General features: G+C 40.8%; 1 long non-coding RNA gene across 2 annotated transcripts in view; it reads right to left on the reverse strand.

Moving 5' to 3' along the window:
• LOC125901121 (uncharacterized) overlaps positions 1 to 23,066 on the reverse strand; it is a 214,039-nt gene that overhangs the window by 183,417 nt on the left and 7,556 nt on the right. For both annotated transcript variants that reach the window (XR_007450937.1, XR_007450936.1), the window contains exon 2: positions 22,576 to 22,654. This is a non-coding gene — a long non-coding RNA (uncharacterized LOC125901121). The remainder of the gene's footprint in view (positions 1 to 22,575; positions 22,655 to 23,066) is intronic.

The following is a 23,066-nucleotide window of genomic DNA, read 5'->3' on the forward strand; positions in this document are numbered from 1 at the left end:
TATGCTGCCAAGTGGATGAATTTTTGCTTATCTCTTGCTGTGTCTAAGTTAACAAGCTAACATTAGAGATGTACGATAATATCCACACATCATCGTATTGGTTGATATTGGCTTTACCAGTTAATGTTGCCTACGCCTCCAAACCCTCCATAACCAAATACATTATCACTTAGCAAAACTCAATATGCACACAGAAGCTGGCAGCAACCACACGCTACAGAGACAGAGACAGAGTCAGTGCAGCAGGTAAAAAAACCCTTCTGCACCACCTACATGACACATTGTGTTCATGCCCCTTCTATCCCAGCTGTAACTCAGGAGCCCCAGTACAGGTGAAGCTAGATTTACATATTTGCTATGAGGGATTACAGCGTAGCTTCAGAGTTACCACATGAGCCTTAAGATCAGTTTTTGGTCAGTTTGAGCCGCTTGTGTTTCCTCCTACAAGTTTCTGGTACTGGTAGAAATTGTTCGAAGTGAATACAACAGGAAGCACATTAAAAACTAATTTAATTGTTTCTTTTCTGTATCATATTAAAGTAAAGTCATCTATAAACATCAGTGCATTTGCCGATCCCCATCACAGTGAATGAACAAACATAAACAATGCTATTGTACAGAGTTCTCATACTCAACGATGAGACAAGGCAAATCTCCCCTGTCGCTCGTATCACAAACTAAATAAAAGAATGTAAACACAGAGACTGTGAGGAATGTAGCATGATACTGTCTGATCATGTATGATATGTCAGTCCTATCAACAGGTGAAATCTGAAGCTGAACTAAAAAAAAAATCCATCTCTGAGGCTTAGCCCTGTTTTGGAAAACAGCCCCAAATGTAGCCCATTGAAAAGCTGAGGAAAGTGAGTGTGCACTGCCCTTTATGTGAGGTGGACAAGTCAGCCAGATGTGTTATTGCCCAAAAAAAAAACAACCCAAAAAACAGATGGTCTTCATCATTAAAGCCTTTTCTCTTGTAAAACCAAAACACACTGACTGAAAACCCTTCCAGTAAAGCATGGTGGTCATCTTTGTGTGGCCTGTCTAAGTATAGTAAATGGTTGTCCACACTGACAACAATAACTTCAACAATAATAGGAGTGTTACGTTCACAAAATTCACATTTCAGTTCGATATGGTACAGTGGTGTCATGGTTCAGTACACTTTCGATGCAACCATATATGTGTGCTGATGGCTTGGCTGCTAGAGAAAGTCTGTCACCACGCTGGGACTCGTTCTTTAGCTTAGCGTGTTTTTATCCACTACTCTTATCTCCATCGCCCTCATAATTCATGGTGAAAACGAAGTGGATCTTCTATTTCTTGTCTGGCAATAGCGTTACTAAACATCTTGTAACGAGCTAGCTTACCGTAGCATGGTTCCCAATGTGCTCACTGGAGTAGACCGTTTTAGTTTAGGGATGCAGATAGTATGTTGCCTGTTCTGTTGTGTGGGCTGCTTTGTTGAGCCCAGAAGCACTGAGAACATTATAAAAACATAGCTTAAGCTGCATATTTTATTCTTCAAATGTAATAGGATAGTTCATGGTATCGTTTGGTTTGTATTGCATTCAACCAAAAGCCTCATACCAAAGGGTTCAAAAGAAATACGAGTTATGTTGCACCCCTAAATAATAACTGTAAATATATTGCTTTAACTCAAATGGATGGCGGAATCCACAACACAACTATAACCTCAACATCAGTGACATCATTGGGATCACTTTTAAAGTAACTTTAACTAACCATTGACAGCCAATTAGAATCCATCCAAATTTACTGGGCAGCACAGCTGGAGTGTGCCACCGTTTACAGAACATCATCAATCATCAGTGTGGATCTTCCCATCATTATCGTTACACTTATCATTACAGTTTTCGATCTGGGTGTGGACAGCCCTGATGGAATGAGGACAAACTGGTATGGCTTTCTCACGCCGTAGATAAAAAGCACAGTCACTTTCTTTTTAACCATTTAATGAAAATCTTCCATACGGTGAATGAGACACTCTGAGATGGGGATAAAACTACACTGTTCTTAGCCCAGCTGTTCTCAGCCCATCTGATGTAAAGTGTGCCTGTCTACGTAGGTGTACCTCGTAGGTGCCAATGCTGGTGCGCTTTAACGAATGTGTGTGCTTCCTCTGCTTTTCCTATGGGCCCATAAGCACTGTGGGTTTAGCAGGTTATGGGCTCTGGCTGCAATCGGGGGAACATAATGGCCTCATTGACTCAATCACAAGCTCTGACCTGCCAGCCTGCCAGCTTTGTGAGCAAGCTGCGGAGTGAGCATTATTGTAAAAAGGCTTTTAAAACTGCTATTAAGCCACATTAGGTGTGTGTGTGTGTGTGTGTGTGTGTGTGTGTGTGTGTGTGGTGATGGGGGATTTGTACAGAAGGGTGGTTGTTTTTACACCTTTTCTTAGAGAAAAACACTGGAAAAAGCTTGGAATATATTGTGGGGTAATTCACTTGTTTTATAAACCAAGACAAAAGAACAATTTTGCTGACAGGCTTAATGGAAAAAGAAATGATGAATCACAGTTTTTATTCTCTGTGTGGTTGGTCGCTTGGTTGGTTACTGCTGATGTAACTCTCAGAACTATGTGGAGGTCAGAGGAAAAACACATTCCCTGCTATGCAGATCAATGTTTTGATTCTGTTGCTTCATGGTCACATGTTGGGCGTGTTGTTAATGTGTATGTGCAATGCATAAACACTGAAAAGCAAATAATGTTCAATAATGGCCGGTGCAGTAAATCTGTAATAGCTGGTTGTAATCATAGGTGTGGTTTGGATAATTGCAATGAGAGTCAGAAGGCAAATTAATTAAGTATCTTTATATGTGACTTAATGTCACTGCAGTATTTATCAGGAGGGCACACCACACCCTGACGCATCAAGCCAAGAGAGCAACGAACGTTTTCTATTAAATGTCGCCTTGAACACAACACAAAGACAACAGCTGACAGCCATCTGAAGGCCAATATGCATGTACTCTGTATTCCCAATAAACGGGTGATGTCAGATGCAGATTACTAGGCCTGTCACGCTAAGTACTTTTGTCTGACGATATATTGTCCTAGAAAACATTGCGATAAATGACATTATTGTCATTTTGAAACTATTTTATGCCACTGATATTATAGTTTTGAAAGTACACCTTTTCAAATAGCAATACACCTTTAATTCTTAAGAATATTCAGATAGTAGAATATGAAAAGGTTTTTATATACTGGCATTTTATATATGTATATATAAAATTACAGTACATGTATAAGAGTAGCCCCAAAGTACTCAGTTTGTGACTTGTTACAAAGTTGACCAACAAAAACATAACCAAGCGAGGCCTATCGACAAGCCGACGTGCTGCCGCAGGTGGACAACCCAGGAGCCGGGTGGTTTTTGGTGGATTTACTGAGTAGAAGATGAAGCTGTTGGAGCGTAAAACTACAAACCACAGACTTTTTGGCTCATTGCCAGGGGTTGGCAAGCTAACGACTACTAGGACTGTGCCTCTCCCTCTCTAAAAGTGCAGCTGCAGGATACCGGTAATTCGGGAGTTATACTGCTGCATCGAATCGACACCATACCCTCCACCGTAGCCTGGCGTGCACCTCCCCAGAAATGTAACTACACGTCGCGGCGATGCAGACCTCCTGTCTATTTTTGTAAGCTGAAACCATTTCCCTCAGTGGCGAGGAAGCTTTTATTTACTTTAATTTCACAGATAAATCCTCCACAAAAATAGCATTTTAAGTCTTGTGTGTGATTTATCCATTGGGGTTTCATGTTTCAGGATTTATCCACTGTCGTCATTTAAGTGTTGTTTTATTTTTCTTTGAACTTGCAGAAGTAGGCGGGTTTGGAGAGAAAAAAAGGGAGGATTGCTGCGCCCAAGTCTTATTATGGTCGCGAAAACCCTGCTGTTTATTCTGACATCAGGCTGGCTAAAATGTTGGTGGCATTTTGTGCAAAAAAAGCATCCATGCAAACACAAAGAGCAAATTCGAGGTCAGCAAATGATCACAGCCATGTCTTTATATTGTATAATAAGTTGATAGCATAATTATTGTAACAGGCCTACCCATTACTCTTCCAGCTCAACTTATTTTGGCTGTTACCCTCCTAGTGGTGAAGTGTGGTAAGTGCAACAAGAGAAGAAGAGGCGAGTGGAAAGAGCAAACAAACTTGGTGAAAGCAATGATTTGCTAGGTTAAGACATCAGCCTTACGTATACAAAAATGTAGACTTCCAATTCATTTAAATGTGGTCACTCCATTGACAAAATGGAGTTGCCAAGGCAGAGGCCTTTGGCAAAAAATCTGCACGCTCATCTGGCAAAAATCGTGCTTAACTTTGGCCACAACGCAATGTGACATCATTTAGTAAGGCCTTATAGTGGCCAACAATATACAGTATGTGTATGTGCACATTCCTGGTACACTAATTCTTTGTAATGTGAATGCTGTTATCTCTCCTGTTCAGCTCGCATTCATCAAAGACAGATAAAATGATGGTCCTCCTGATAATTCTCCACAGTTGTAAAGTCCTTCCTTGTAGAATTACAAACAGCTGTTCAGTGTTTTCCCATCTGATAAGCCTTTAAAATACATAACTCAAACTGGACTTCCTGCATGGTTCATATTTTTAGCTGTTTCACAAGTACCTGAATCAACACACCTCCACAAACATCAGCCTCTTTTTTTTAACACAGGGTGTTTTTTGCGGTCAGCACACCCAGTAACCTGGCTTGACTTTTGACGTTATGCAGTACAAAGTCTCCTGGCAAACAGCAGCACTGGTCAATAAAATACACCCAACTAAGCATTCCTGGTACAGTAGATTACTTTGTTACATTGATGCTGTATTTCTAATGTTTACCTGGGAATCACCTAAATGAAAGATAGAGTGACTGTCATCATGACAACTTTCCAGAGTTGTAAAATCCTGTCTCATAATAGTATAAACCACTACAGTGTTTTGGTGTCTTCAGGTCTTCAAACTCATGGATCTGGTAATCAGTATCCTGGATTGTATCATCAGCACCTGAAACAACATGCCCCCACTAGTGCAACTCTCAGTCTGAGCCCCCAGTAAAAGGCCAACAAGTACCAGTGATACCACCAAAACAATCTTTACCAGATGACACAAACATGAGGACTCAAGAGCACAGCCACAACAAAACACCAGTGACAGACACAGTGTCTCAGAATCTCACAGACATTGACCTCTGACTCATGTCATCACACACTCATAAAATGTCTAGTACAGTAGTTTATATGAGTGAGATAATACGCTCAATTATTGTTCTTCCTGGAACTGACATGGTTGTGTTTGGCAGCAGAGCTCGCCAAATATAAGCTGATGAAGATCAGAGAAACGAAGAACAAAACCAAAAGTGATATTCTTAAAGTATTTTGTGACATTTCATTTATTTAAATAGGCCATGTCTACATGTAATGAAAGAGAAGAAGCCTCACAAAAACAAAGCCAAATTTAATTCAAGACATACAGAGACATTCATACACATCAAAGGGATCTTATAACAAAGATGCTTCAATTAATTGAAACTGTCTGAGTATATAGTGATATGTTTTTATATTACGGTCAGGAAAATCATGGGTTTCTGACTGGCGTGTGAATGGTGTGAAATAAAATTTTATAGCACATTGACACACATCAAACACTACCACTTCAAATGAGTCACCCTGTGAAGGATTCACACGATGTAACTCCTTGTTTTTTTTAGTGGTTAAACAATCATTTACTGATGCTTTATAGATCTGTTTTGAAACACTGCTGTATCTGAATCGGAAACTGATCTTAATTCATGAAGTACCATACTACGATGGAGTAGTCATTAGTTGGGTGGGTATTTGTTCATAAGTCACCATGCTGAATGATAGAAATTTGAGGGGTCAGTAAAGTTGTTACAGTTCGTCTTGATGTGGATGGGAATGTGAGTGCAAAAATCCAAGATGTCTTATAAACCCATGAGGGTTGGGCACTTTTACGTGCATGACACGGGAATAAAAGAAACTAAACTAAACTAGTTAAAGCTTTTCACCTCAAATGTTACACCTCAGGTGTTAAATCAATGTTACCACTTTCTCCTTCCCCATACCGATTCCAATCCCTGAACCTTAGAGTACCGATCTGATACCAGCGCATTAAAAAAAAAAAAAAAATGGATGGGATATGAATTGTTGTATGTCTCATTCTTTAAACTCTATGTAAAATATTAAGAAATACATAGATAATAGTAGAATGAATGCCATAAAACTTTTTTTTTTAATTATTATTATCCAGTGTTGACACAGATCAAGACACAGGTTAAAGTGCAGCCACACAATTTGGTAAAAAGACATTTTAAAGGCTACAGTAGAATGCTTTTTAAACTCCGCTCTGTTTCCATTTCATTTGCCTGTAGCATGTGTATGCGTAATGACGCAAGGCATTATGTGGTATCGGACTGGCTGTACTTGTCGATACCCAATACTGCATTTTAGAGGCATTTCCGATACTGGTATCGGTATCGGTACAACTCTATTCTAAAGTGATGTAGTTCTGATCACATGTACATAAGCTGACTTTGTCATCCGGAGGTAGATGGTGTGACACTTAGGCAAGATGGCTGCCAAGCAGCAGACTACTACAGTTCACGACCAGCAAACCCCAAAGCGGTTGTTGTTTACTAGGACATTGCTGCCTTTTGAGCTGGGATTGTGCCACTAAAACAACGCATCTCAAACCAAAAAAAAAGTCTTTTCTTAACCATAACTAAATGGTTTTGGTGCCTAAACTTAAACACATGTTAACCACAGTGTTGTTGAAACAGGGTTGCACTAGAGGATCAAGCTTTCATTAGAAATCAGGATTCGTCTTCTGGGAACATGAATTTCCGCACAAAATTTCATGAAACTTTAGCCAGGCCACTAGATTTATTATATTTATATTTATTCAACATTGCCTCCTTTTTACTTTGTCATAGTGTGTTATGTTATAAGGAACATAATCTGCTCTGTGAGATGCAGATATTGAAATCAATTGACATTGCTAAACTGCCAATCAGTCAATCATGCAAAACTGTCATGTCACGTCCTGCTAGTAATCATCTACACAAAAACACACACACACACACACACACACACACGACACACTGACACAGACAGGTGCATGAGCCAAACAGTCAGGCTGGTTGTGTCACACAACCCTCTTCCCACCATCACCCCCTCTTCTTTCTTATCTGCTCAAACAGGCACTTTAGCTTTTATCTACGTCTTTAACAGCTCTTAACACTTCACATCTGCTCCGACAAACTCCCATAAACACTATCAAATGCTTTCCATATCAAAGATAATCACCTGCCGTTGGTCTGAATAAACAACAGTGCAAGAAGACTTTGGTCTGAGTGAGTAACGGCGAACTGGGGTTAAAGTACGCCAAACTAAGTATCAGGAAAGTACCTCCAACCAGCTGATCTATCACCCTCTATTCCCCTAATCTTTGTTGTAGGTCTGTGCCAAATATGAAACAAGGAAAAGATCTTATCGTTCAAGCGAGCAAGAATTCCTAACCTCGTCATACCAGATGAGTGTAAATCAAACTCTGAGGCTTTTATTGACTTCATCCAAGTGAGCACATGAATTTCTTTAGAAGATACTGAGACTCTGGAATTAGCTTACAGAGGCTCTCAATTGTCCCCAATGCCAACCGCAAAACACATACAGACTGCAGTCATCGCAGGGTTTCCCAGGTTCAGGGGGGTCCAGATGGGCTGAGGGATGCTCAGATGGGCCACATTCTTGAGAAAACTTAAACCTGGCAGGACATTTTTTCAGATATGGGTGGTCTGCCACCATAATGTGGGATAGGCGAGGATGTAGAAAGGGCACCAACTGTCAGCGAACAGCGATGAGCAGACATCAAAGGCGTCGGGCGTGCTGTGGAAAGTGACCCGCAGTCCAGTCAGGCTCAGTCTGTCACCCTCAGTACCCCCCGGCCTGTCGAGATCACAGCCGCGCTGTCACAGATCCGCCTCGTGTTTTCCCATAGGACGAGATCTTGTACACTCACATTCCCAGCATCCCAGATTCCCCAGTCAAGGTCACATAGTGGGACCTGCTGGACAGGACTTGGAGGGAGGGAAAGGAGCACTTGGGATTGTGTGAACCCCTAACCTTGTGACCCCATGACCTCTGTCGCACCAGTCTGGCCATGTCCCTCAACAACTTACAGACCAGCAGCCATGTCCACCTAAAAGGTCTCAAAAACTAAAGCTTTAGTTCAATGTTATAGCAAATGTATAGCTAGTTAAAGGATAGGTTCATATGTTTTCATGTCTACCTTTAAAATAATGCGTAAAAGCAAATGTGAATATTTTTGGTTGCTGAAATTGTAAAATAAAATTGAGGCTCAAACAGACCTTGATAGCCAAAATAAGTTGGTATCTTCCAAAATTAGTCTTAAAGTTCTGTCTTTGTGTTCCTTTTCTGAGCTTCAGTGGTAGAAACACAAATACCCAATTTTGTCCTAAACAGACTCTAATTATAAAGATACCCTTGATTCTGTTAACTTACACTGGAGTTACGTTAGGAAAGAATCTCTTACCGTCAGCGATAAAGCGTTAAAAGTAGTTGATCTTTAAAAAAAGTGTCAAATGGAAACTAACGTTAGCTTAAATGGATACGTTGCTGATTTTCAACCAGCTTTGTATCATAACAATGTGAATAGTGTGTGCGAAAGATCTATAGTAAAATTCCCTCCATCTTGACAGTGCCAAGATCTCGTTGCTCAAGACCCAGCAAAATTTTCTGTGGATTTTTGCTGGGCTTTTGGCCGTTGCTCGAGCTACAGATTGTACTTCCTCATTTTAGAATGTCCGCTGCCACCACAGACACAAAGAGTATAGAAGCAGATCGAGACAGAAACCTGCTCCTCTCAAACTCAGACCACACTCAGATCAAACAATAAAACTTATCCCTTTTATTGATTTGTCCACAGAAAGTAGAAAGTAAAGGTAAAACTGGTTAGGTCTGAGTTCCCAAACAACCCACCAAACCACTTTCCCTCTCCTCCAGGATGACACATTACAGGGAAAATAGAAAACAAGAGCAATTTTCAATAATTAAAACAAATAAATTGTCCTGGTTGTGTCAGTATTGCCTATTTCACACCTAAAATGTTTTCAGACAGATATTTTAGAACATTCATTACCAGCCAAGCGATATATTGTTTTTTGACAGGCAACTCGAATTACATCACCCATCAGAGGAGCATTTATTGGTCCGATGCAGCGCAGTACATTCTGCTGGATGCAGGTTTCATACCCGTTACGCAAAAATGAATGCCTCAGCTCTTTCTCTCTGTTTTCTCTGGTCATGTAGCAACAAAAGTATTTGCATCTTTCTACCTCATAGACAGCCTAGTTTTATGAATGGATCATCTTTCGTGCAAGGAAATAGCAGGCTAGCTATAGCTGCTAAAATCTGCCAATGACAGTTGTCCTTTCAGCAGGTAAAATCAACAGTTGCTGGCTAGAAATGAGACACCTAATTCTGTCAACTTCCACATGAAATCAAGGACCAACATTATCAGCATTAACTACTTAATATAGGTGTCACCAAACGAGTAATGATGAACTCAAAATAAAAGTCCTAAAAATCACCAAATGCATCTAAGTCACCATGATTCCATCTTAGCTTTTTCCTCTTTTTATTCAATCAGTGAAATCAAATGTTATATTATTTTATTTTAAATTTATCAACATTTGTTAAACATTTTAGGTGTTTAGATGCCCCAATTATCTTTAACAGCTAAGAAATTAATGCTCTAAAGAAGTAATTATGAGGCAGACGTTGGATGATTTGGGAGCTTACTGTATTGTATTCCACTGAAATTCCAATTCATTCTTTATTTCTTTAAAGGCGCTCCATACAAAATTTAGAGCATATGAGTTGTTTACACACATTTCTCAACGTGGAGGTGGCTGAGCCAGCACCTAGCAGAGCTAACAGTATAAACCAAGGGGGAACCGAAGGGCGGAAGTTACGCTTCCGCAACAATGCCATCATGATTATTAGGACATGATGAGCTAGCTAGTGGGAAACATACATGCACTAACATGCACATGCAACCACATCAGCTTACCGCAACAAAGAACAGACCACCTGAAATTACAATGGACACAGAGGTAGCATGACTTCATTCTCTGCTCAGGATCTTTACATAGCAATTAGTTGTTTGCAGCTATATTAATGCTCTGAATGTTGAATACAGGAACTTTAAATCAAACTTAGTGGCTGACACGTGAACAAGATTCTCTACAATCAGCATCCCCACGTTCTTCTGGTTTCACAGTCATTGTCTAGACCCGGTAATCTTGGCTCCATGTGAGCCTGACCAAGTTGTTTTTCAGGGAAATTAAAGAATGAGGTCAGTGATGAACTCACAGACAACGAGACAGACCTGCTTACTCATCCTGCCCTTGGACAGCTATTCACACAGCTCACTGCTGCTTCCCTTGAAAGCCCCAAAACCTGCATTTCCAGTTTGCACAACCTATTTTCCACCTCTGTCACTTGTCAAACTCTGTGTGTGTGTGTGTGTGTGTGTGTGGTGTTTGTCTGTGTGTACGTGTCTGCCTGCTGGTGTGATTGACATGTCAGAACAGCCAGAGCAAACATTAAAGGAGGTTTGTAAGTGCTAATGAAAGGTTGAAGGGTGTGTGTTTGTGTGTGTACAGACGATATCAATCACTGAACCAGGTCAAAAGGAGCTCAGTTGAGACAAAAGGGGAGCCCTCAGGTGGAGTTCCCACTGTTACATCACAATGGCTGTGAACTCTGTGTACTGTCTGGCCGCTGGCTCTCGGCCAATCAGTGAGCTGGATGAAGGGAAGGGCCTGCCAAGATGATGGATGAGGATTAAAGACTATTAGGAGGAGCTGGCATCGATTTAGAAAAAGAAAAAGCACAACCCACATGCTCACCTAACAGGTCAGATCATGCCACTGCTATTTCTGTCCGCTGCCAGAGTTTGTGGCATTTTCCACGTTGTACTGCGCGGCATGAGGAGGTGACAGATAAAATGTGACAGATAAAAGTACTAAAATAAGCTTTTAATGATTTACAGGCAGCAGCAGTTATAGTAAAGAGTGTCCTTCTGTTTAAGTATGTTTCACTTCACGTGTTATGTTGCCTCGGTGTACTCGAATCTGAACAACCAAATATATCAAACTTTCAAGTTTTTCAGGTTTTTGTGTTTAAAATTTTGCGCTACAAGAGTAGAGGGAATTCTGACAGGATGTGTGGGTAGCAAGTAGAAGCTATTTAAGCTGGGGTAAGTAGTTTTGCGTTCATGAGGATAAAATCCCTTCATAAAATCTGAGCATATCATAATTCAAGGGGTCCGAGAGAGAACTAGACTTCTGCACCTCCTCTTTTTGCTCTGTTGTCAGGCTGTAGAAACTCTAGGCTGTGATGGCAAACAGGTAATTTCAGAGAGAGGGCATTTCTGTTGGCAGTTCCACAAATGCAGATGTACGTCCCTTCAGTGAAAACCCAATTCAATGGCGGAAATTCCTGTAGGGAAAGTTGCTATTCCAGCATTGGCAACAACTGCCAATGGTGCAAAGCAACCCAAAAAGGGGAGACAGACATCAGAAAGAGTCTAAAAGAGGGTCTGACGATACACAAAATCAGCAGAGCCCTTCAGAGAGGAAACCTTCTGCTAACCGAAGCCAAAGGCTTAAGGCTGCGGCTTCAAGATGACATAGAGAATATGAGCTAGAGCGTCAAATCACAGTGTGTCCTCTGCCTCACTTCCCATAGGGAGGAGAGTGGGCAGCAGCTCCACAGATGGACTAGACTCCCACTCAGCAGACGCAGCAATCCAAATCCAGCCGGTATAAAACCCAGCACAGGGGGATCAGACAGCTGCAACTCCCTGACGGATCAGCAAAATTTCTGTTGCTGCCATAACACAGGTTAGACCCGGCACTGCTGCTGGTCACCAGCCTGCGGTGGGTGGCACCCAGTGCTGGGGCTGAATTCGAGCCACTATAGCCACCGTCCAAAGGTCTTATTCCCGAGCTGCTGACCGCTCTCCTTCATGTGGGCAGTCTACAGCAGCTGGAATGAGGCGGAGGGGCGATGGGGTAGCTAGACAGTTAATTCTGATAAATCTGATAAGCTAAGTCTGATAAACAGAGAGAGCGGGGCAAGGAGGGGCTGAGTGAATGCGCTGCGTGCAACCGTACAATGAAATAAAATGAAATACTTCAATGTATGGAAAACACTTATAAGCACATGTATATGCCTATATTTGTTTAATGGAAACTGCTTAGGAAAGAAAGGGGAAAGCTGCAGGAGGCCTTTTCCAGGTTGCTGTCTACCCCTGCTTTAAGCTATGGGCTACATAAAGCTGATAATGTATTAAACCAATAAATGTTTTACTGTTCTTACTGTATCAACTCGTATGTATGTTGTATCATGACAGTAGCAGAACTCAGAAATGACAGAGACAATAAAGTTATTCCAGTTAATATGCAAACAAAATATCTGTGCTAACAGGTAGTGAAAGTTCTGACAAACTCTGCAAGCAACTTGAAATAATATTGACAGGCTACAGACTCTTTGTCATATTCCTCCTTGTTCCATGTTTTTACATTGTAGTAGAGAAATAATATGTTTGAGAAACAGCTGGACAATATTTAGTTCACTGTTGCAATCTTATATTTCTTAAGTTTTGCTTCAGTGCTGTTTGTTAAAGGGGGAATTACACAGAATATCAAAGCCAACGTCGGCGTTCAGTGAGTAAAAAACTGCCAAGCTGCTGTTTTGATTTGGATTTCCATAAGTACATTACAGTGAAGTGTGCCGATGTGTTGGTACTACTAGGGTATGAAAGAGCAGTATAGGTTATACAATCTGTGCTTGTATTTGTATTGATTTGTACTCCTCTTTCAGGGCTTTTACGCAGACACCTGAGCTATGACCCCGGCTGTTTGTCATAATTACACCTGACGTTGGAAACTTCTCTTGTCACACTCAAAACGACTCCTATCCAGCCACTTGCGCTGCAGTCACCTGCGAGCAATCACTCATCTCCCTTCTCCTGTTCCATGAAACACACACCTTAACACACGCTTTTAAACACACTGCACCAAACTCCACGTCCACAGAGGGGCCATTCTATCGCCAGACGCTGGCGTGCAAAGCTGCAGCAGAGCACTATTTTCATAATGACAAGAGAGATTTGTAGAAAGGGGGGAGGGTTGTTGTGGGGAGTAGACATGATGTAAAATAACTTAACTGCTTCATAAAGTGCAACAGGGGAGGAGGGAGGCAGGCGAGGAAGGGGGTAGGAGGAAGGAGAAGCTCCCATGAGGGAAACAGGCGAGCTGAGGACCACAGTCTGACTACACAAACCACGCAGAGCTCTGTGCCAAAATCAACATGACTGAACCGAGCAGATGTTGTTTTTGTTGCTGCCAAATTACGCTTCTTTGCTACTTGACCCTTTTTGTAGACGAGCAAACATGCATTTGTACTCTGGTGTTGCTGCTCTTGGTAATTATCTACGTTAACCCCCCATTTAGCATTTATAAGCAATATGAAAATATTTAATAAATGGTTTATAAGACATTATAATGCAACTGTAAACTGGTATGAGATCTTTAAGTGTTTAGGATATAATGATTCATTAACTATCCTATAAACAGTGAATGACTGATTAAAGTATAACATTAGTGTAATTCTAAATGATGATATATGATTAAACGTGAGCAAATCATTTACAGGGATTTTACTGTGACCGTAAATATGTTTAAAAAACAACAACAACAACAACAACAACAAAAACTTAATTTCATGGATTAATAACAGTATCTAGCTACCGGATGCAAAGATAGTGCCTATTCAGACCAGTGAGAATTGCTCAGATGGCTTAACACCAAAAAAGTTTATGAATATGCGCAGTACTGTTTCTCTCGCTGATCCTGCCTGCTAGTTCCCGATCAGCTCATAGATTTCAAATTATGATGACATCACAGATTTTTCAACTGTTTTTCTTGGTGTGAGCAACGTTTTTAAAAATATAACAACGCCATGGATCAAAAATGTGTAATAGAAAGAGTCATAATTAACCTTGTTTGCAGTTCAAGGTGTCCTATCAATAGTTTTACAGATGTCTCCTTTATTATGCTGGTTTATGGGGAAAATGCTTTTTGGGCCACATGGGATTTTTTTTTTGCTGCAATACCATGCACGGCCACTGGGAAAAATTGGAAGCATTTCCAGGGACCTGGCTCATTCTCAACAACTTGATGTCCACTTCCTAGATTGCAGCTGCATCTCATGGCCTTCATTCACTGGTAGGGCTTGCTCAGTTGTCATCAGAGATTTATACAGAAATACTTGACATTTCATAATTAAATATAATAAGGACATATTTGACATTATTACAACTCAGGCTACAACTAACAGTTGTTTTAATAATCAAGTATTTTATTAATTATTTTCTGGATTAATCGACCAACAATTCAACACCCGAATGTATTCACTTTACAAGGAGAATTTACAACAAGAAAAAGCAGCAAATTCTCATATGCCAGTTTTGGATGTTTGTTTTGTTTTTGTATTTGTTTCTTAAAAATGACGATGACAGTAAATAGAGTATCACAAATCTCTATTAAAGGACAGTGCAGTTCACCCCAAACCAAAACTACATATTTTTCTTCTAACCTGTAGTGCTATTGTCTTAATGTGAGTTGCCAAATGTTAGATATCGGCTATAGAGATGTCTGCCTTTTCTCATATAGAATGGATCTAGATGGCACTCAGTTTGTGGTGCTTAATGTGTCAAAAAAAATTAAAAATACATGAATTCTTACCATAAATCATGACCCAGTTACTCAAGATAATTCACAGTTGTGAGCCGTTTCATGCAGGAACTATTTTCCTCTCTACCAAACGACACCTGCCCACAAATGTCCCTTTACGGGTAATTCTTACAGATCAGCTTTTAACTAATTTTACACTTAATTTTGTTATTTCACATCATTTATTTCTTGTTTTTATTTCTCCTATTTTCTACTGTAATTATTATTGTATATGTGCTATATGTGGTTACATCTCTGTTCCCCTTTTATTTACAATTAAAGAACAAAGCAGAACAGAGTCTCCAGTCATTACTGGTAAATCAGTACCTGTAATCATGCAAAGCATTTTATCCCACAGAGTTACAGGCCAAATAAAGACGTGTCCCTCTATGATGAACATAAAGAGTGACAGCTCAGCTCTGGCCTGTTGCCAGCTACAGTACAAGCTCTCTCCATCTCTGTGAGAGAAGTAAGCGGGGCAGAGCTCACAGGTGGCTCTCTGCAGAGTTCAGAGGTTGCCCACAGCTTAATGTTGGAAATATCAGCTGTCAGTCCACACATCAAAGTAGCCTCTCTATAAATAAACGCTGACTGTGCCCCCTCTGCTTTCAGCCTCACCGGGTTGAGAGGGTGAAGGAGGTGGAATGGTCGGGGGGCTAAACCGCAGAATAGACCCGAGCCGGAAATCACGCTGTTTTGCTTGACTCTCAAATGGGGGCTTTTTTGAACACGCCAAATGGTTGAAAAAACAAAGGCTATGAAGGTCCAGCATATTTCATAATAAGACGTCATACTGCAGCACACCTGCACAAACAGCAGCCGCACTGTAGCCTCCTGTACAGCACTTCTCCATGCACACAGCAACAAGCCCCTCGGTGGTTCATATAGCAGGCCGCATCGTGTTTGGGCTAACGCACGTTTTGCATATAAAACTGAAGTTTAAACACTGAAAACCAGAAGAAGCAGTCGGCCAGGCTACAAGCTGCAGTGCTCACCCACCAAGATAAAGGTATGAGCTGAAATGGCTGGAGTGGTGCGGTTAAGATGTTGATATAAAGTCTCAGAAATGAGACGACATGTGTGCCTGTGCTCAGTGGTGAAAGACAAATTCAGGCCCTTCACTGAGGGAAAAGCACCACAACAACACTGAAAAAGCACTCCATTGCAACAGAAAGTCCTGCTTTAAAATCTTTCTTAAGTAAAAGTACAAACGTGTCATTAGCTGTACTTTAAGTCAAGAGAATCAGCAGCTGTGATTGATATATAATCAAAAATAAATCTTATATAATTAAACATTACACCACTCCTGCACAAAAAGGTTAAACAATATGAAGGCCTTGAATATGGTTATATACAGATATCACACGCAGACCACTGGTCAAAATTGCAAGGTTGCACAGAATTTACAAGGATTGGCTGACTTTTGCAAATTATTGTGTTCACAACATTGCGAGAACCTGATCTACTATTTAATCAGCTTGTAGTGAAGTCTGCCGGTCAAGTCAAAATGACCGAAGACAGCATGTTTTCTTGCTGCGGCAGGTGCTCTGTCCCCACTGAGCCTACTTTCCGTCCTCATGGTGTGCCAGTGTCAGATGTTGGGTTGCTGCTGTTCGCTGTATGTGCCTATGCCCTGCTCACACACACACATTCTCACTGATGGATTAATTGGCAATGGTTATTTATATTATTGTGGCATATTTATTATCACTATCACTATCCTCATTCATATTTTAAGAAACTACAAATTATATTCAGCCACAAAATAAGCCTGAAAAGCTGGAAATCAGAACGTAAATACAGAGAGTTGTTGCGTAGAGATAATACGCTGTCTCATGTAGTTGCTTTGTTGTGAACCGGCAGGTTTTTACAGCGTTGCAGAATGGCACATTGAAGGAAGTAGTTGCCTATTTCAAATAGTCTGGTCGTGAATCTTTGGTCAGAACTGGGCTTAACAGAATATTAGTGGAAAACTCATTTTCATTTGCCATATAAACGGCTTAGTAGGAATATTGTGTGCTAAAACTGGCATATTCTGTGCATGTAAACTTAGTCAATGTGGTGCTCACAACTTTGTTTCCACTGCTCCCCCAAGTGGCCAAAAAATCTGTTATTGCAGGTGTCATTACAGTGCCTAAGAAAATGTACTTCATTACCCTCCACCACTGTGCCCATATTGTCTCCACAACTTAAGCAACACAGATGTGGGTCTCTTTCTATATCAAAAGCCCCATCAGGTGTTGCTACACCTGGGTTAAAAATGGCTGCTCAGGGTGGTAGGTAAAAAGGCAATGAGCCAATGAGAGCAAACAGAGACCCACACACACACACAGCCACAACCACAGCCATAGCCAGTCACTCATCCTAATGGCATCCTGGAGTTCCTCAAGAGGCCTGTGTGAGACTCGGCCACCACCGCTACTGCCGGCGGCTTGGAAGCTTCACATGGAAAACACAAACACTTCCCTTTACAGGAGAGTCGTTCTCCCACAGTCGGAAAACATGATGATGACCAGGGAGGCTTATGCAACAAGAGCCCCTGCAGTTTAGCTCAAGGGGGTGAGGATTACTGTTAGATTCTTATCTTTGCATGTTTAAATTATGAAATATTGTGTGTGCAGTCACACACGTGGAGGGTGTTTGTGCACCCGCAGCTGTCCGCAGTGTCAACAGACAGCCGATGTGACGGCGATGCCGTTAAATACAGTTAGGCAATAACATGGACATGACAGTTTGTTTATACCTGAAGCTATTTTGTTTCAAGTGCTCCTGACTGAGCATAGTTACACAGAGGCAGAAATGAGCGGGAAAAAACAAGCTATCCAGCACTCCCTGCAACGATTAGTTGCACAATGTTCAGTCTATAAGTTCAATCACAGATAGTCATGACAGATCTTACATCACAGACTTGTCAGCACCTTTCAAACAGATTTTATTGGCACCTGTGTATAGACCCAAACAGTCCACATCCACAATATGTGACTGTCTCTTTTCTTTTCCTCTAATGTTAATTAATCTAAAAGTAAAGGTTTTCACACATGAACAAAAAATACATATTTTTCCTCTTACTTGTAATGCTTTGAATTAGTCTAAATTGTTCTGCTGTGAATTGCAGAGTGCTGGAGATATCAAGAATAGAGATGTCTGGCTTCTCTCTAATATAATGAAACTAGATGGCACTCGGCTTGCAGTGCTCGAAGCACCAAAAAAATACTGAAACATCAATGTCTCTTTCCTGAAGTCATGAACTGGTTTCATGTAGGAACTATTTTCTTTCTACCAAACTACACCAACCAACCGTATCACCGTGCAGAGGGAAGCATGTATCAACTCAGCTCAGCCGAAGAGAACACTATTAATGTTTATCTTTTGCGCGTTCAAAAGCCATGATTAGAGACACTCTTCCTTCTGTGCTGAGAAATGGTTAGCGGTTACAGTTGCGTAAAAATAAATTCCCACATAAGGTGGATTACCTTGAGTAACTGGGTCATGATTTGTGAAAAGATATACTGCTGTTGAGTTATTCAGACGTATTTATTTATCTATTTATTTGCCAAGTGCCCTATAGTTTCATTATATTTGGGAAAAGGCAGACGCCTCTACGACCAAAATCTCCAACATTCACAACTCACACCAAAACAATCCTGATTGATAAACAGCACCACAGGTAAGAGGAAAAATATGTATTTTTAATTTGTGGGATAAAGCTTCCCTAAATGGCTGCAGATTAAACAAGGCAATAGTTGTCCAATAGTTGTCAAAAAATGCCAACCTCATGGTGGCGCTAGAGGAAACGTTGGTATAATTCAGGAGCATTTCTATTAGGTGTGTGCCATATCATCTTGTTCACGATAATACCAGTATCATTTTTAATATCACATGAAAAATTCATATCTTGATACTCGCAATATTTCGACTTGTTGGTATACTGACGTCACGCTGTTACCCATGGCAACAACAAGCATGGCTGAAAGCGAAATTATTACAGACTCCGCAGTGGTTCCAAAAAGAGGAGCAGCTTCAGTAGTGTAGAATAAACTGTTTTTCAAACTATGAATGTCTGCACCAAATTCTGTGCCGATCCATTCTGTAGATGTTTAGATGTTACAATGAGTAAGTGAAAGCTTTATGTTTTTAAAATGGTTTGAAAATACGGCAATTACCTTTTACAGACAAGCTGACATCAAAACAAACACATACACAAAAAGTGACAGAAGACTAAACACAAACATGACTCATTATTTTCATACTTTCCTTCTTTCTGATCTTTATACATTTTATTTATATATAATTTGCCATTAAAAGCCACTGAGGTCTGTGTTATGCTGTTGAATGTTTACTTCCTACCTAAGCCAGCAGATAATTAACTGGGACTAATTGCTTTTAATGTGAACAGACATACAGACACATTGGTAGCATCACAAGCCAGTTACAGCAGCTTAGGTGGTCAGATGAGTGTCTAAGGTCATGTTCACTGGGGGGGACACAGCCAGAGTAAAATGTGTAGTTCAGAAGGAGCCTGTATAACAGAGCCAGCCGCGGCATTTGGATCCCATCAAAACCAAACTATGATGACGTTAGAATGTGCTAAGTGCAAGGATTCCCACTTCAAAGTAGGGAACGAGGCTCCAGTACAGTGTGGCGTCTGTTTGAAGCTTAGCGGACCATGTTAAGACACAACGCAGACTGGGGCCCTTGGGCCTGATGGACTGAGGGGAAGCTGGCATCAGCTACGTTGGACAAATAAGACACTCTGATCAGTGCCCAAAAACTTGCATCTGAAAAGGCCAAATGGAAAGGAGGCTGGACTTGAGATTAAGCAGGGATGACACATGTGCACACAGACACATGCACACTGAAGGTCTCTGAGGGAGAGGAAGGATGGATGTTGAATAGGCCCGGTGCACCAAGACCCCGTTCAAGCTCCTCCTGTAGCCCCAGGACCACAGGAGGAGCAGCAGCAAATTCATTTTAATAACTGCTCTTATTTTGTCTCCTGCCAGCAGCTATTACCATAATTCATGCTCTGCTGCGTACCTCGAGAGCAGAGCTGCTGTTAATAGTCCGGGACACATCGGGCAGAGAATCAGCTCAGGAGAGGGGACAGGAAGGATAATCAGCGGAGGAAGAAGTACCTAGATCCCTAACTAATTTAAAACTATCATTATGTAAAAACACTCTGGTACAACTAAAAGTCCTGCAGTGTGTGCAGGATTCCAACTCAAAGGAAAACGTCAGTATTTTTGAACCTGGACTTGGTTTTTCCCCATGTTTTTGTGTCTGAGTGACTCAATTTACGTCCACTTAAAGTGCCTGTTTTTGCCACTGACAGGGTCATGTTGTTACTAAAAGAGTCTGACAACATTATGGAAAGGATCCCTATACAGCAATGAATCGCTTTTCCTTCCAGTCATCTGATCTGATCTGTTTGTTTGCATGTGTAACCAAGTCTTGCTCAAAGAGAAATCTTGTTCTGATATCTCGTGGACTTCTGCACATTGTCAAAATCAGCTCAATATTCAGCCATGACACTGTACTTCAACACATCATGCTCTTCCCAGCATTCCTCTCTCCAGCTCTCACTCATGTTTCCAGCAATTTTTTCTTGCAACAAGTCACGTCTCACGAGTTTTCAGAACAAGACTCAGCCACAATGTGACTGCTCTGACTACAGCAGATAATTTACTGCAGAAAAATATCTGCAGTAAAGTATCTGCTACAGTATCATCCTGTTTTACATTAGATTGTTACTGAGGCATGAAGGTGTAAGCAGCATTTTACTGAGGTGGTGCTAGTTTTAAAGGCAGGCAGCACAGTTTGTCTACTTTCACTTTTTTTGTGAGATACTGGATCATTTATCTTCTTTGGGCCTCATACATGTTTTTAAATAAAACCACGTGAGAGGTTTAGAGGGGAATTCTTAAGTGGAACTGCTGGCAACTCACAAGCCAAGTTTCCATCTGAATATTGCACAAATTCAGCTCAAATTTTAAGCAAATCACTAGAAAATCTGTTTAAGAAAATGAAAGTGAATGCACAATGTTTCCCTCCAGTTTTTGTATTGAATACAATTTGGGTGCATCGAGACAAACAGCTAGCACCACTAAAAAACACAGAAAGAAAGTATCAGATCATTTGCCTATTATCTGATATACTGAAATCCAGGATACTTTTAATTAAATACAGTATCTACAGTGCAAACAAAGTTTGAATATGGAAAACAGTGAGCACAAAAACAGGCAGGGCGGGGGTGAGCATTTGTTCTTCTTGGCAGGTTCTTCATATTGACCTCAGGCCTAGATCTGTTGTGCTTGAATGCTGTCTGATTATGAAAGCACTTTTCAGCAGAGCTCTGAACTGATATTGGAAAAAAGGGGCTTTGCAGCTCATGGAGTTGTTTATGTTTTAGATCCCAGCACTAGAGTTTAACTTAATATTCAATAATACCTCAATCAAGGGTTTGGTAATGACACTATATCTGCAGTGGTTAACTACTTAACTGATTTATATTACATTAGAGGCAGCTGTGATAGCTCCTCCTCAACACTCGTCTATTTCAAACAATTACTCCTGAAATGAAATACATGTAAAGCAGCGTGGGAAAGTGCTGCTCCTTCTCGTTATGCAAAGCCTGGCAGGAGATAAGCCGTGACCGTTAACAGAACGGCAGGTTTTCTGGAGCGCCACAGCTGGCCACAGGTTCAAACTGTCAACATCAAGTGAGCGCAAACCTGCTGCCTGCTGTTGTGGCTTTACAGCGGAGCCCTGCCAGACATGGTGTGTAATTTTACAAACTGGCACAGTTGCAAGGCAGAGTGGGCTATCTCCCAAATATGGACACTTTCCATGAAGGATCTGTCATCTCATTGTATTTAATTGTCTCATTTCACATGCCTCAAGGGAGGACATGGATAATTAACAGTTACTTCAGGGTAGAAACCTGGGCAGAGCAAAGGCTGCTCTCTGAGTGTGTAGAAAATCTATAAATCAGTCGTAACAGTGGAAATATTTACTGCTGGTTTCTTTTGTACTGTATGTGTCGTTCCAGTTGAATCCTCAGGTACTGACATGTATTCCTGTATGTGTCACACTCAGTGTACCTGGGTCAAACACTGAATGTAACAGGAATGATTAAGGGTGCTTTCACACCTGCCCTGTTCGGTTCAGTTCAATCAAACTCAAGTTCGTTTCCCCCTAAGTGCAGTTCACGTGGGCAGGTGTGAACACAGCATTATGCATTGTCTGGGTTACACAAGCATGAGCATGTTACAGTCCTGGAGGATTATTAATGTGCGCCTCCTCCTGTACTGCCTTAATATGCACATTCAGCACATCCAATGCATCAAAACATTGTTTTCTAGTTGGAGCTGTGCCTCGATTTCAAACTGTATGGTTTGACTAAAATGAACAATACAAGCAATATAGTCCACGATGAGCAGCGCTAAAATCAACTCTAGGTCTGAAAGCACCCTAATTTGTTGCACTGCATCAACTTCTGTCTGATGTGACTTGTCGCGCTTTTAGTATGGTTATGTTTGGTTGAATGTTGTTCAGTATTTTTGTATTTATTGTGTATTTATGTGAAACAGTTGACGTCTTAGGATGCAGGACAAATTCTGAATATATTCTGATAAGATGAAATTAAATCAAAATAAAATAAATAATTAATGTGTGTCACATAAAAGGACTTACCAGCATATAAAACGTGAAGCTCATCATGGGGCACCCTGCTGGGCTGGAGATGATATTCCTCATCATTTCTCTACTGTCACTGTCAAAAAGAAACAGATAAAATACACAAAAATTACAATTTTAAAACCTGAATATCACCATTAGAAACATTAACAAAAAATAAAAATAAAAAATTAAAAGACCCCCTTCAAGACCTGTTTCAAGACACATACAAATACTCTGCATGGACTAATTATTTATGCCCGATACCTTTTTTTTTTTTTTTTTCCCACGAAAATGTTCCATGACCTGTTAAAATTACCTTAAAGAGGACCTATTATGCTCATTTCAGGTTCATACTTGTATTTAAGGCTTCTACAAGAACATGTTTCAATGCTGGTCAAACCAGAATTACCACCTCGTCAATGTATGCCTCTGTAAATGGGTCAAGTTGTAGTCACATGAACCCATGACACTGACAAAGCTTCAAATATGAATACTGCTGCAAAGAA

This window comes from Epinephelus fuscoguttatus, linkage group LG14 (assembly GCF_011397635.1).
Source record: "Epinephelus fuscoguttatus linkage group LG14, E.fuscoguttatus.final_Chr_v1".
In the NCBI taxonomy this organism is placed as follows: domain Eukaryota; kingdom Metazoa; phylum Chordata; class Actinopteri; order Perciformes; family Serranidae; genus Epinephelus; species Epinephelus fuscoguttatus.